Genomic DNA, 15,950 nt, shown 5'->3' with positions numbered 1-15,950 from the left:
CCTCATGGCTTGGTGTTATCTTCATGATAGTGAGTGAGTTCTCACGAGATCTGGTGGTTTAAAAGATGTGTGGTACCTCGCCCACGCCCAACTCTCTCTCGCTCCCATTCTCACCATGTGATTTGCCTGCCCCCTTTTTGCCTTCCATAATGACTGGAAGTTTTCGGAGGCCTCCCCAAAAGCATATTCTCCTATGCTTCCTGTATAGCCTGCAGAACTTATGGGCCAATTAAATCTCTTTTCTTACAAATTATTCAGTCTCAGTTATTTCTTTATAGCAATGCAAGAGTGGCCTAATACACTAAACAAATAACTTTTTTTTTTTTTCTTGTGACAGAGTCTCTCTCTGTTACCCGGGCTGGAGTACAGTGGTGCAATCTCGGCTCACTGCAACCGTTGCCTCCTGGTTTCAAGCAATTTTCTGCTGGGATTGCAAGTGAACACCACCACGCTTTGCTAATTTTTGTATTTGTGGTAGAGAAGGGGTTTCACCATGTTGGCTATGCTGGTCTCGAACTCTTAACCTCAGGTGATCTGCCCACCTCGGCGTCTCGAAGTGCTGAGATTATAGGCATGAACCACCACGCCCAGCCACAAAGAACTCTTAAAATTCAACAACAAGTAAATAGCCCAATTAAAAAAAATCGGCCAAAGTCCTTAATATACATATTGCCAAAAGAAGATATACAGATGGTAAATAAGCACATGAAAAGATGCTTCATATTATATGTCATCAGGGAAATATAAATCTAAGTTAGAATGACCATAACCCATTAGAATGGCCAAAATCCAGAACACTGACAACACCAAATGTTGGTGAGGATGTGGAGCAATAGGAGCTCTCATTCATTGCTGGTGGGAATGCAAAATGGTACAGCCATTTTGAAAGACAGTGGCCATTTCTTACAAAACTAAATATACTCTTACCATATGATGCATATGGTACCAATACCAATCACGGTCCTTGATATTTACTCAAAGGAATTGAGAACTTGCATCCACACATAAACCTGCACATGTATGTTTATTTATAGCACATTTGTTCCCAATTACAAAACTTGAAAGCAATCAAGATGTTCTTCAGTAGGTGAATGGACGAAATATGGTACATCCAGACAATGGAATGTTAAATTCAATGCTAAAAAGAAATGAGATATCAGGCCATAAAAATACGTGGAGGAATCTTAAACGCATATTTCTAAGTGAAAGAAGCCAGTCTGAAAAGGCTAAATACTGTATCATTCCAACTATATGACATTCTGGAAAAAGCAAACCTATGGAGACAGTAAAAAAGATTAGTGGTTGCCAAGGGTTGGTGGAGAGGGAAGGATGAATAGGAGAAACACAGAGGATTGTTAGGGCAGTGAAACTATTCTGTATGATACTCTAATGGTGGATACATGTGGATACAGTTGTCCAAACCCATAGAAAGTACACCACCAAGTGTTACCCTAATGTAAACTATGGACTTCGGGCAATAGTGATGTGTTAGTGTACTAGTGTATGTTCATCAATTGTAACAAATGTACCACTCTAGTTGGGGATGTTGATAATGGGAAGGGCTGTGTATGTATAGGTGTATAGGGGCAGGGAGTGTATTGGAAATCTCTATACCCTCTTCTTTTTTTTTTTTTTTTTTGAGATGGAGTTTCACTATTGTTATCCAGGCTGGAGTGCAATGGCACGATCTCGGCTCACTGCAACCTCTGCCTCCAGAGTTCAAGTGATTCTCCGGCCTTAGCCTCCCAGGTAGCTAAGATTACAGGCATGCACCACCATGCCCGGCTAATTTTTGTATTTTTAGTAGAGATGGGGTTTCACCATGTTGGCCAGGCTGGTCTCAAACTCCTGACCTCAGGTGATCTAACCACCTCAGCCTCCCAAAGTGCTGGGATTACAGGTGTGAGTCACCGCCCCCAGCCTCTTTACCCTCCTGTTGATTTTGCCATGATTCTAAAATTTCTCTAAAAAAATAAAGTCTTTACACCTAAAGTAATTCTGTGTGTGTGTGTGTGTGTTTGTGTGTGTGAGGAGGGGTAGACAAATCAGTTCAATCCACAAATACAGTTTTCTTGCTGATCTCACTTTTATCCAGGGATACATGTTTGACTAGAGAAATAGAGGCTTCTTAGACTTCAGGCAATCCTCTATAAATATTATACTCTCAGCTGAGCTTTCCATAAGTATTGAGCAACTGTGGGTTTGAGGGTATGTTCTCTGACAAATCCTTAGAACACAACTATTCTGTGTTTGCCAAAGCACAGAGCTATGTGTCTTAAAAGTCAACCCAAATGAAGGATGAGCCAAACAGGAACCAGTCCTTGAATTGAAAGCCACTGCCCTTCTGTGTGGAGGTAGGCCAAGGGAATATTCACTGTCAGGGCCAATATAACTCTTGGGAAGCAAGTTGTGGTCTGGTTTAGCCAGAGATGAGCCAGACCCCTAAACTCTAAATTAGAGAGCATCACAATAGTGATTTTAGGCAGCAAAAATTTAAAACAGCAACGAAATGTCAGTCATGAAAAAGCTCAGGAAAGACCTAGCTTCGAACAATGAAACTTCCTAATGAGCCAGCCACCAAAGAGAAACTTGTTTAAAAGATATGTCTAGGTAACTGAATGAATCAACGTACTGTACAGGATTGTTATTGCCGAACTTGATAAATGTTGGGGAATGTCTACTCAGAATGGTGATTTTGATTTTTTTTTTTTTCAAGATGGGGTCTTGCTTTGTTGCCAAGGCTGCAGTTCAGTGTTATAGCTCACTGCAGCCTCAACCACCCGGGCTCATCCTCCCACCTCAGCCTCCCGAGTAGCTGGGACTACAGGCATGCACCACCACACCCGGCTAATTTTTGTAGTTTTAGTAGAGATGGGTTTCGCCATGTTACCCAGACTGGTCTGAAACTCCTGACCTCAAGTGATTCATCCGCCTCGGCCTCCCAAAGTGTTGGGATTACAGGCATGAGCCTCCGCGCCCAGCCTGAAGCTTCTCTTTTGTAGCTGTCATGCCTAGCTTGTGACAATAAAACTTTCTGCTAATGGGGATAGATAAAGCATCTATCTTCTTACTTCAAAGTGATATTAAGTTATGAAAGTACTGCTCAATTTCAGCAGGACTTTCATAACTTAATATCACTTTGAAGTAGTAGATAGATGCTTTATCTCAGAATTTCCTCAGAAATTGAGGAAAAGCCAGTACACATGACTTGTTGACTGAATCGGAAAATGCCCATCAGGTTAAATGGAGCAGAGTCCTACTGATCCTGCCCTTCTTATTTGATTGGCAACTAGGAGTGACTGAAAATACATTTAGGCAAAATGCTAAATGGTCAAGTGTTAAAATCAATATTTACCTGAAGCCAAGGCCTAAACTAAATAATGCTATCAGAAAATTTCTGGAATGCAACAGTAAATCCAAAATTGTATTGAAGCATTATTAAATGTCTTTTGTTTAAAAATGAGGTTTTCAGCTACACAAGGTGGCTCACGCCTATAATCCCAACACTTTGGGAGGCTGAGGCAGGAGGATCGCTTGAGGCCAGGAGTTCAAAACTGGCTGCCTGGGCAACAAAGCAAGACACTATCTCTACAAAATTATTTTAAAAATTATCCAGGTGTGGTAGCACAGCCTGTAGTCCCAGTGATATGGGAGCCGGGCAGGTAAGTGCTGGGTAGAGAAGGGTGGGGTCCCTGGCCAAGGGCTCCACCCTCGGGCCTGTGCCCATAGACCTGAATGAGGACAGGTATTTCTGTTTTCACGCCCAAAAAGTTGCCTTTTGGCTGGCCACCGCCCCCCACCCCTGCTGGCATCCTGTGCCCATAAAAACCCAACACCTAGCGGGCACAGACACAAGCAGCCGGACATTGAGAGGAGCAGAGGAACACACCAGCAGATACTGGCAGACCAGCAACAGTGGAATGGCGCAGATGCCAAGGGGATTTCTGCCCAGGGCGGTTGGAGAAGAGCCCCACCGCTGGGTGGCCCGACTCCAGGGTAAGACCACCTTCCCACTCTATTCCCTGATTCCGGCTCCCTATCCATCTAGCTACCTCCACCACTCAATAAAACCCTGCACTTAACCTTCCAGCCCATGTGTGATCTGATTCTTCCGGTACACTGGGCAAGAACTCAGGCTGTCACACTCACCCCATGTTCTTGAGATAAGGCAGAGGGTCTACTGAGCTGACTAACACAAGCCGTGGAACACACGCCCACTTGGGCTTCGGGAGTCCTGCTGTGGGGCCAGAGCCCAAAAGCACTCTTTGCAGCCTCTGCACCTGCTTGTCTGCATGCTCCTTCTAGGGGTCTGAGCAGCAGGGCACTGAATAAGGGAACCGCACCTCTGTTGCATGCCCTGCAAGGGGAATAAGAGAACTCTCTCATTTCACCAGCTAGTCTGGAGGCTGAGGCAGGAGGATCACTTGAGCCTGGCATTTCTAGGCTGCAGGGAGCTGTGACTGTGTCACTGGGCTCCAGCCTGGGCAACAGAGTGAGGCCTTGTCTCAAAAAGAAAAGAAAAAAAAAAAAAAAAAGAAGCTTTTACATTGAACATTTTTATTAATAGGTATATTTTTTGAGACAGAGTCTTGTTCTGTCACCCAGGCTGGAGTACAGTGGCAAGACGTTGGCTCACTGCAGCCTCCACCTCTCAGGTTTAAGCGATTCTCATCATGCCTGAGCCTCTCAAGTAGTCAGGATTACAGTTGTCCGTCACTACCCATGGCTAACTTTTGTATTTTTCGTGGAGATGGGGTTTCACCATGTTGCCCAGGCTGGTCTGGAACTCCTGACCTCAAGTGATCTGCCCTCTTTGGCCCCCCAAAGTGCTGGCATTACAGGCATGAACCACCGTGCCCAGTCAATATAACATACTTTTAAATGACTTTTTTTTTTTTTGGTGTACAGGTCTCTAAAGAGTTCATAAACAATTTTATGGTGTTGTTGTTCGGAACTTTCCCTCTTTCCCTCTCTGCCGTCTTTCTGATACTTTCAGGTTTCTAAGGCTTCCATATTCAGTCCTCTGACCAGAAAACTGAGATTTTTAGTTAGTTCATTCTGCCATATATTAATACTTCTTGTGACTGTGCTCCTGTCTGGAAGGAAAGAGAGAGGGAAATGAACCAATGGGTGTTTGCTCCCCCGTCTTGTTACCACAACTCCTCAGAGTTTTAGGCCCCTGTGAGGTGCTTTGACTATTGCAGCCACTGCTGCTGTCCACGCTGTGATAGGACTGCAAGTTTACTTTGAATTATTGTCTTCTTTTCCAATATGTCTGCTACCACATACTTTATGGAGTTCTCAAATAGATGCTCCATGCATTCTATCCAGGTTTTATAGCTGCATTCAGTGGGAGAGGCAGAGTGGAATGTGCTTCTACAACTTAACTAGAAAACCAGCTCTTGATGTTTTATACAATCTTTTGAGAGAAATTTGTCTTTGAACAGTGGACCTAGATGTGTTAATAGAGCAATGTAATAGACTCTTAAGATACTGGCTGGGCATGGTGGCTCACGTCTGTAACCCCAGCACTTTGGGAGGCTGAGGTGGGCAGATCACTGGAGGTCGGGAGTTTGTGACCAGCCTGGCCAACATGGTGAAACCCCGCCTCTACTGAAAATACAAAAATTAACTGGGTGTGGTGGTGCATGCCTGTAATCCCAGCTACTCAGGAGTCTGAGGCAGGAGAATCTCTTGAACCCGGGAGGCAGAGGTTGCAGTGAGTCAAGATGACACCACTGCACTCCAGCCTGAGTGGCAGAGTGAGACTCCATCTCAAAAAAAAAAAAAAAAAAAAAAATCTACGAATTGCCACCTGTGTCTTAGCATTCATTGCATGTGTGCATCTAGTCAAACTCCGGAAGCAGATTTGCCTAGCTCATCTACAGTTGACCGTAGACGCAGGAAGGAGCCCAGCTAAGACCGGAAGAACTGCCCAGCTGAGCCGAATTAAACTGACAACCTGCAGAATTGTTAGCCAAATAAATGGTGTTTTATTAAAACCACTAAGTTTTTGGGTGGTTTTTAAAATAACATAGCAATAACTAACTGCTACTGTAAGCAAAGTACAACAAAAGCATTAATCCATTGTGCTCTGATTTTAAAAAGGATTTCTGGTTGATTTTGCACTTCCAAGGGTACAATGCACAAAATTTTAAAAGTAGCATAGCTAATAGTATTGCTAATCATTTTTGTGCACAGTAGAATATAATTCAGACAAAACATTTTTCAGTAACTTAATTTTTAGGAGGAATTTTGTACCTGAGATTCATAGCTTGGGCACATTTCAAAAATCCTTCAATTTCAACTACTGAAAATGATTGGCAGTCTATAAGCATCATTTCAACAAGTTTTGTTTAGATTCTTAAACTCCATAGACTCAACACGATAAGGAATTGCCTTAAAGGATTCCTGTAAAGTCTGTTTTTTTTGAAGCTTGCTTAATGAGAATCAAATGAGCTTTGGTTACCTTACTTGTCTCTAACACTTTCTTGTCTTTATAGTCATTACATTCTTTGTTACTATATTTGGATGAAACATGATTTTTCATGGCTGTTGCATGTGATTTTGGATTTTTTTCCTCATGAAATTTGGAGGCAGAAAAGTTGACATTTAGCTTTTATTTTGTCTTCATAAGCTATGAAGGATTTTCAAATAAGACTTTTTCTTAAAACACTCATGGCCTTATAATTAAACAACTGAACATTAAATTAAGTTATTTATTTATTTATTTGAGACAGAGTCTCACTCAGAGTGCAATGGTGTGATCTCAGCTCACTGCAACCTCCGCCTCCCAGGTTCAAGCAATTCTCCTGCCTCAGCCTCCCGAGTAGCTGGGATCACAGGCATGCGCCACCACACCAGGCTAGTTTTTGTATTTTTAGTAGAGACAGGGTTTCGCCACGTTGGCCAGGCTGGTCTCGAACTCCTGACCTCAGGTAATCCACCAACCTCAGCCTCCCAAAGTGTTAGGGATTACAGGCGTGAGCCACTGCCCCCAGCCAATACAATTCTTAAAGGTTATTTTGTTTATTGTTCCAAATGCTGATACAAAAAAACAATTCTACAAAGATTAGAATTATATCTAATTTTTATTTTTGTTTTATAATTTAAAAAAGTATTTGCTCAAAAAGAATATGATTGTCTTAAATGTATTTGGCTACTGCATATTATCCTAATATTTTATTTTATTTTATTCTTGGTTTTTGAGACAGGATCTCACTCTATGCCTCAGGATGGAGTGCAGTGGTGCAATCACAGCTCACTGTAACCTCAAACTCCTGGGCTCAAGTGGTCTTCCCACCTTAGCCTCCTGAATAGCTGGGACTACAGATGTGTGCCACCACACCTGACTAAGTTTAAAAAAAATTTTTGTAGTCTTAAACTCCTAGCCTCAAGCAATCTTCCCATTTTGACCCCCCAAAGTGCTGGGATTACAGGCATAAGCCACAGTGTCTGGCCCTTAATATTTGTATTGACTGTTCACCTATTTCCCTATTTATTAATAACTTTTTGTAAGTTCCTATGTTTGTACACAAAATTAGATACTTTCATAATCCCCATTAAGTATTGTAGCATTTAACTCCTGCCATAATCAATATATATTTATACTTCAAAGGACTGAAACATTTCAACATATAAGGCATGTGGGGAGGTTTTCACCCCAGTTGACATCTAGAATGCTTCCCTACATTTGAAAATGCTTAGATATTAACAATACACCTAAATTATATTCTTTGTTCATATTACCGACAGTTTGGTACTGATTATATATGATGATAACATATAAGATCACGTCTTGCACCAGTTCTGGGATGGCAGAAGTAGTGTTGAGGTAGACATTTGGCCTTCCAAAGGGTAAGGCCAAAGGTGAGAGCAGATTTTGGCCAAATATTAAGGCCAAAGCTAACTTTCTTTTCTCTTCTTTTCTTTTTTTTTTTTTTAGACAGAGTCTCGCTCTGTCGCCCAGGCTGGATTGCAGCGGCATGATCTCAGCTCACTGCAACCTCCACCTCCCAGGTTCAAGTGATTCTCCTACCTTAGCCTCCTAAGTAGCTGGGATTATAGGCGCTTGCCACCATGCCCAGCTAATTTTTATGTTTTTAGTAAAGATGGGGTTTCACCATGTTGGCCAGGCTGGTCTCGATTTCCTGGCCTCAAGCGACCCAGCCGCCTTGGCCTCCCAAAGTTTTGGAATTACGGGCGTGGGCCACCGCGCCTGTCTCCAAAGCTAACTTCCAATGCATCCCTACAGCTGACTCTTACTTTCTCCCCTGCTCCAGAACTGTCCTAGATGATGTGACTTAGAAAGTATCTGGGATGATTTTAATCCATAAGGGCACACAGAGGAACATTATAACATCCTGCTTCATTTGGCTTCACTTCCACATAGCATCCCATGCCTTCACTAATACCACCCCCGCCCCTGCCCCAGAAGACACAAATCTCTTCCTTTTGTGAACCATTTTGGTCAGGCTGGTCTTGAATTCCTGACCTCAGGTGATCTGCCAGCCTGGGCCTCCCAAAGTGCTGGGATTACAAGCATGAGCCACTACACCCGGCCTATCCTGGTACATTTTCAAAACCAAGAAACTAACACTGATACATTGCCATTATCTAAACTGGGTCCTTTTAAAATTACTAGGGTGGGCAAGTTAAGTGGAGAGTGCACCTGCAGTGAAAAAAGGGAGATAACTGAAAAAAGATGAAAGAACTTGACCAGATTCTTTTGTAGTTAATAAGTGTGATGATTGGATTTTCATGCTCTTATGTGAGATGTGTCTCCCTCAAACCTTGTCATGGCATCTTGGCACATTACCCATCTGATGTGGAAAAAAAGAAAAAAGAAAGAAAGAACTTGATCAGGAGACCAAACATAAGAAGAGCCAGAGAGGACCATGGTTTTCTTTAGAGAAGAAGAGGCTGCAGAGGTGAAACATCACTGGAATCATTAAATGATTGTTGGAGGTTGTGCATTGTTTCTAATTTCCCCTAAGTATAGATGTAAAAATTGCAGGAAACCACTCTTGGATGGAAGAAGCCACATTAAATGTTGGAGAAAGTTGCTGAGGCAGGATCTCAAGAGTTGGGTGGAAGAAGAACCGGTGGAGCAATGATGTCCTCAGAAACCAGCAAACATACTAGGCAGACTTTCCAGTTTTAATGCTCTTTATGGTTTTGTAAAAAGTAAGAACAGCCTTTCTCTAACAAGGGATATCCTGAACAAGAGATGGGTTGCCCTCAAACTTCTGGTTGTCTATTGCTGATTAAAAGGAAGGCCAGCTAAGCACAATGCAGTATCCTAGATAGGATCTCACTATGTTGTCCAGGCTGGCCTTGAACTCCTGGGCTCAAGGTATCTTCCCACCTCAGTTTACCAAGTAGCTGGGACTGTAGGCACATGCCACCATGCCTGGGAAGACTGGTTAACTTTGATGAGAAATCAGAAAAGACCTTGAGTACCAAGGATGGACTGTGAAAGTGAAGGATGAGGTGTAGAACAAAATGGGGAGAGAACACTGGAAATTGCCTCACTTACTTCAGGCCAAGAGTTCTGAAAGCTCCCCTAGCAATTTCAGTCCCTGGGAAGCTTCTGTAAAAATCTTTATTTTAAACTTTTATTTTAGGTTCAGAAGTACATGTGCAGTTTTATTATATAGGTAAACTCATTTCACAGGGGTTTGTTGTACAGATTATTTCATCACCCAAGTGTAAATAAAACCTAGTACCCAATAGTTATTTTTTCTGCTCTTCTCCCTCCTCCTAACCTCCACCCTGAAGTAGACCCCAGTGTCTGTTGTTCCTTCTTTGTGTTCATGAGTTCTTATCATTTAGCTCTCACATAAAAGTGACAATATGCAATATTTAGTTTTCTGTTAATGCATTAGTTTGCTAAGGATAATACCCTCCAGCTCCATCCATGTTCCCGCAAAAGACACAACTGCATTCTTTTCTATGGCTGCATAGTATTCTATGGTGTGTAAGTACCATATTTTCTTTATCCAGTCTGACATTGATGGGCATTTAGGTTGATTCCATGTCTTTGCTATTGTGAATAGTGCTGCAATAAACATTCACATGCATGTGTCTTTAAGGTAGAATGATTTATATTCCTCTGGGTGTATACCCAGTATTGGGATTGCTGGCCTGAATGGTAGTTCTGTTTATATCTCTTTGAGGAATTGCTATACTGCTTTCCACAATGGTTGAACTAATTTACACTTGCACCAACAGTGTGTCAGTGTTCCCTTTTCTCTACAACCTCGTCAGCATCTGTTATTTTTTTGACTTCTTAATAATAGCCATTCTGACTGGGGTGTGAGATAGCATCTCATTATAATTTTGATTTGCATTTCTCTAATGATAGTGATGTTGAGCTTTTTTGCATATGCTTGTTGGCCGCATATATGTCTTCTTTTGAAAAGTGTCTGTTCACGTCCTTTGCCTATGTTTTAATGGGGTTGTTTGTTTTTCTCTTGTAAATTTGTTTATGTTCCTTATAGATGCTGGATATTAGGCCTTTGTCAGAGGCATGGTTTCTAAAATATTCTCCCCCATTCTGTAAGTTGTCTGTTTACTCTGTTGATAGTTTCTTTTGCTGTGCAGAAGCTCTTAAGTTTAATTAGATCCCATTTGTCAATTTTTGCTTTTGTTGCAATTGCTTTTGACATTTTTGTCATGAAATCTGTGTCCATTCCTGTGCCCAGGATGGTATTGCCTAGGTTGTCTTCCAGGATTTTATAGTTTTAGGTTTTATATTTAAGTCTTTAATCCATCTGGACTTGATTTTTGTATATGGTGTAAGGAAGGGGTCCAGCTTCAATTTCCTGCATATGGGTAGCACCATTTATTGAATAGAGAATCTTTCCCCATTTCTTGTTTCTGTCAGCTTTGTCAAAGATCAGATGGTTATAGGTGTGCAGCCTTATTTCTGACTCTCTATTCTGTTCCATTGGTCTATGTGCCTGTTTTTGTACCAGTACCATGTTGTTTTGGTTACTGTAGCCCTGTAGTATAGTTTGAAATCAGGTAATGTGATGCCTCCAGCTTTTTTTTTTCTTAGGATTGCCTTGGTTACTCAGGCTTTTGTTGTTGTTGTTGTTCCATATGAATTTTTAAATAGTTTTTTCTAGTTCTGTGAAGAATATTGTTGGTAATTTGATAGGAATAGCATTGAATCTGTAAATTGCTTTGGGCGATATGGCCATTTTAATGACATTGATTCCTCCTGTCCATGACCATGGAATGTTTAGCCATTTGTTTGTGTTATCTCTGATTTCTTTCAGCAGTGTTTTGTAATTCTCCTTGTAGAGATTTTTCACCTCCCTGGTTAGCTGTATTCCTAGATATGTTATTCTTTTTGTGGCAATTGTGAATGGGATTGCCTTCCTGATTTGGCTCTCAGCTCGGTTTTTTTTTTTTTTTTTTGCTGTATAGGAATGCTAGTGATTTTTGTATGTTGATTTTGTATCTTGAAACTTTGCTGAAGTTGTTTATCAGCTGAAGACCATGGGGATTTCTCGATATAGAATCCTGTTTTCTGCCAACAGGGATAGTTTTACTTCTTCTCTTCCTATTTGAATGCCTCTTATTTCTTTTTCTTGCCTGATTGCTCTGTCCAGGACTTTCAATACTGTATTGAATAAGAGTGGTGAGAGAGCACATTCTTGTCTTGTGCCAATTTTCAAGGGGAATGCTTCCAGCCTTTGTCCATTCAAGTATGATGTTGGCTATGGGTTTGTCATAGATGGCTATTATTATAATATTTTGAGGTGTGTTCCTTCAATACCCAACTTATTGAGAGTTTTTAACATGAAGGAATGTTGAATTTTATCAAAAGCCTTTTCTGCATCTATTGAGGTAATCGTGTGGTTTTTGTCTTTAGTTCTGTTTATGTGATGAATCACATTTATTGATTTGTATATGTTGAACCAACCTTGCATCCCTGGTGTTAATGGTGGCGGGTGTCCAGGTTCTTGGCATCTTGAACAAAGAATTGGACAAAATGCACAAATAAGGCAAAGAAGGGATGAAGAGATTTATTGAAAATGAAATTACACTCCACAATGTGGGAGCAGACCTGAGCATAGGGGCTTAAAGACCCTGTTACAGAGTTTTTATGAGTTTAAATGCCCTCTACTTGGGGAATGCCCTATGTAAATGAAGAGCATGAAGTGAAGTTACAAAGTCATTTACAGCATATACCCTATGGAGAGGATATTTCCTGTTATAACTGGAGTGTGAACCTGCCTTATGTTCCCTGCCTCCAGACCCTATCTATTTTCCTGCCTCATCTCCCCTGGAGAGGTATGATCCCCATAAATCTTTATGGGAGGAAGAGGGACTAATGGTCTTTTTTCTGTAACTGCTTCATGCTGGCTTGGAGCGTAGTCCCTACCTATTGGGGATCATAGAACTCGCCCTGCTGTATCTAGTTGAGGCAGGGCAGCTTCTTGATGACCAGGGGTGGTGTCTTCACCTCATCTGAAGCTTGATGGTCTCTAGGTGAGAGGAAATGAATTAGGTTAAAATATTTAATGGGAACTTCAGGGGGTGGATACCTATGCTGTCAGAAATATTTGTTGTAGAGATTTGCAGGAGAAAAAACAAAACCTGGTCTGTTCTAGAATCTATGTGTTTCCTTAGCACAAACCTTAGCACGAGTGACTCCATTTTGGTTTGGTTTGATTTGTTGGGGGGCCTAGTGCATGAACTTAATTCAAAACAATGGGCTTTCAGGATTTTGTTTAAAAACATTTTCCCTTTTTGGTCAGGTTCTCACTTAGGTGAGCATGTGACAAAAACTTAGGGCCTTAGCGCCACTCTCAGTTGACATCATTTTGGATTTCCAGTCTCAGCACGTCATTTGTAGGTTACAGTGTCCTCATGGTTGCACATTTCTTTTAGCTCTTGTCATTCCAGTTGCAGAGAGACCATACGACATTCTAGAAATGGCTGCATGCAAGCATTTAAAATCTTTGAGCGAATACAACGCATGAGAGAGACTATTATTATGACTATTGTGAGGAAAACACCAAGAGTTTGGAGTATTCTCCTTACTCAAGGTTCCCATAAACCAAACCTCCTAAAATTAAATAGATCAAAGAATGAGCTAGATAAAGAGTTTACTCACTTGGCTAAGCAATTTTTTCATCAATCCTCTACCAATGAATTTCTATAATCTTCATTTGATGTATTTCTCCATAGGCCACAAGTGCCAGCAGCTGCACAGGTACTTTTCTGTTTAGCTAATTCCATTATTTAGCATAACTTTCACAAGAGAATCTAAAGTCTGTTGTGTAACTGTAGCCTTTACAGTAGAATTTGCTATAGAACCTATCATGAGGGATACATTTCTAATCATTGCTTCTTTTATTTTAAACCATGGAGAAAGGACCTAACAAATGATGCACTTTTAGAAGAGTGAAGGCTTTCTGGCAATGTTCTTTTTAACCCATGATGTGGGTTAAGAGGAGTGAACCGATGTTTTGTTTTTGACCGATTATGAGGCAACGCATGTACCATTAAAGTTTCTTACCTACAATGGGACTTTATCTATCAAAGTATAAGGTTATCCATGTATAAGGGTGGCTGCAAACTCCTTCACAAATAAAAGTATACCCCATAAGTGCACACAACAGATCCCCTTTCCACTTCTATTGTTCATAGAGGCATAAGCAAGAAAAAACATTGAAAGATAAGAGTTTCATGACAGTAGAAGTCTTAATCTGTGAACTTGGGAAAAGCTGTTCACATCAAAGATGCCATCTTCTTCTTGGGAGAAATTCCCCTGGTTAGCTTTACCTCAAGGGTTCCAGTGGGTGCACAGTTCCAAAAATGTGGAGGGACCCTTCTCAGTTGCGAGACCATGAACCCAAAACCTAAGGTCCTGAAGTTTTGTTGTAGTGTAAATGGCAAAGCGAGGCTTTCTCCGATGTTCTCAGAAGATCCAAACCATGAAAAGCTTTCTTTACCTAGTGAAAATACACTGTAGCATAATAATCTACTGTTATAACATCAGCCTCTTGCATGGGAAAGCTTTTCTTTCCCATGTTTTCTTGCATGGGAAAACATGCATTGAAAATAACAATGGAAAGAAATCCCTTTATACAATGTTTAAATGACCCTCCAGGTGACCAGATATATCTGAAGCTTTAATTGTTTTCCCAGGAATATGGGATCAAGTATTGGTTATAAACTATTTTAGTAATTTGTAAGTCACTACACCAATGTGTTCAGTTTGGATCATTATATCTTTTCCATGATGAGTCATGGAATGCAGAACTTTTCTAATAAAAGCTTTAAGAACTCAGGGTGGACAAGGTGGCCATCCTCGTTCTCCATGAGTCTCCACGCTTAATTAACATTAGACTTATATCCTCTTGGATACCAGTTGTTTTTCCAAATTAGGCGCATAGCACTGACAAGAAAATTTGGTTATTTTTGTGGTTTACAATAACTTAACATAATAACCATAATTATAATTTATAGCATATACTTAGACATTAGAATTTTAGAAATCCCATACAATTTAGGAATATATATTAGTATTATTCACAAAAATATAGCCTAAAGAAGACTGAACATCATTTTGGCAATCCCGTGTATCTAAACATGTCAAATAATCCTGTTTACCTCTTTTCTGGATGTTTTCAGGGGCCCTATGATTCATCCAGAAAGCCAGGCATTAGGAAAGACAATTTTGAAACTGAAGTTTGATTTTGGAATTCCAGATTACCATAAATTATTTATTTTGCCAAAATGATGACTCAGAAATTTTAAAGAAGCAAAAACCTTTTATAACTTAAAAAAAAAAAAAAACCCCACACATTCTACTGTTCTTACACACCTCTCATGTAAAACTGTTTCTAGTAGTCTTAATTGCATGTTATAATAGCGAATTATAATGTAAGACCCGGTAAGTTATGTTCTGATAAGGTTTGACTATTTCCAGCATAGCTAGGTGCATGGCTAACTTCATATGTCCCCAGGTCTTACCTAGCTGGAAAGCAGACAAGTTAAACAATTTTCAAAAGCCAAAGAAGCAGTTTATTATCTTAAAGCATTTAGCAAACCTAATATTCGAACATAATTCAGACCACATGTTTACATTTTGAAGACATTTATATTTTACCAAGAATCTTGAAAACCATCTTTATTTTTCAAAGATTGCTAAAGTCACATGAACTAAAAGACATTACACTTTCTACTTTTCTGACAAAATATTTGATTTAAGCTCTTATTATTATTAAACCAATTAATTTAAAACTTCACAGAGGAGATTAACCAGTTTGCACAGAGAGAAAGAGGCCAGAGACTGACAGGTAAGAAATTCTTACCCTTTTGCTGGCAGGCCAGGTTTCTGGGTTTTCTCTCCCTGAGGGACCCTAGTGAACCTGCTTGACTGCATGCAAACAAACACGTTGCTATGAATTAAGAATATTCATAGATAGTTTACAAATTTAGGAGAAACTAGGCAGAAAGAGAAATATGACTCAAATTCTATTTGAAAGCATATACTCAATAAGCGTAAAGTGTCAGGAAGCCTAAAATCCAAAAAGTTAGTTGAAGGATAAAAAGCTGGTGTGCTCCAATAATTCCTGCAGCCCGACAAAGGTGGCTTAGGAATTCCGGATAAATAGAACGGATGATAACTTGCTAGAAATGCAATGGAAACAAAATAACTATTCACAGAACCAAATAAAAGGCTTCCACTAGCATGGTTTTGTGTATATGGATACGCAAGCAAAGCCAGAGGAAAATAAATAGCAAACAAATGAAAACTAGAAGCAAAAACAAATAAACAAAAATCAACCCTAAATTTTCCTACTCAATTTACCAAGGAGGCTACAGTTTTACCTAGGGCCCCCCCAGACCCCATATAATGAATATTTTATTCCTGAAACACAATTAAATATCCTTAAGTTCATCAATATCATTATACATTCCGA

The 15,950-nt window shown here is 40.3% G+C and overlaps 1 non-coding gene across 1 annotated transcript; it reads left to right on the top strand.

The window, feature by feature from the left end:
• The first annotated feature begins 8,722 nt into the window (after positions 1-8,722).
• LOC112424428 (small nucleolar RNA U13) lies at positions 8,723-8,828 on the top strand. Its single transcript, XR_003015172.1, has one exon. It is a non-coding gene; the product is annotated as a small nucleolar RNA U13 (small nucleolar RNA).
• The last annotated feature ends 7,122 nt before the right edge of the window (positions 8,829-15,950 follow it).

The sequence above is a fragment of the Macaca nemestrina genome, chromosome X (assembly GCF_043159975.1).
Source record: "Macaca nemestrina isolate mMacNem1 chromosome X, mMacNem.hap1, whole genome shotgun sequence".
Classification (NCBI taxonomy): domain Eukaryota; kingdom Metazoa; phylum Chordata; class Mammalia; order Primates; family Cercopithecidae; genus Macaca; species Macaca nemestrina.
This window is presented reverse-complemented; position numbering and strand designations above follow the sequence as displayed.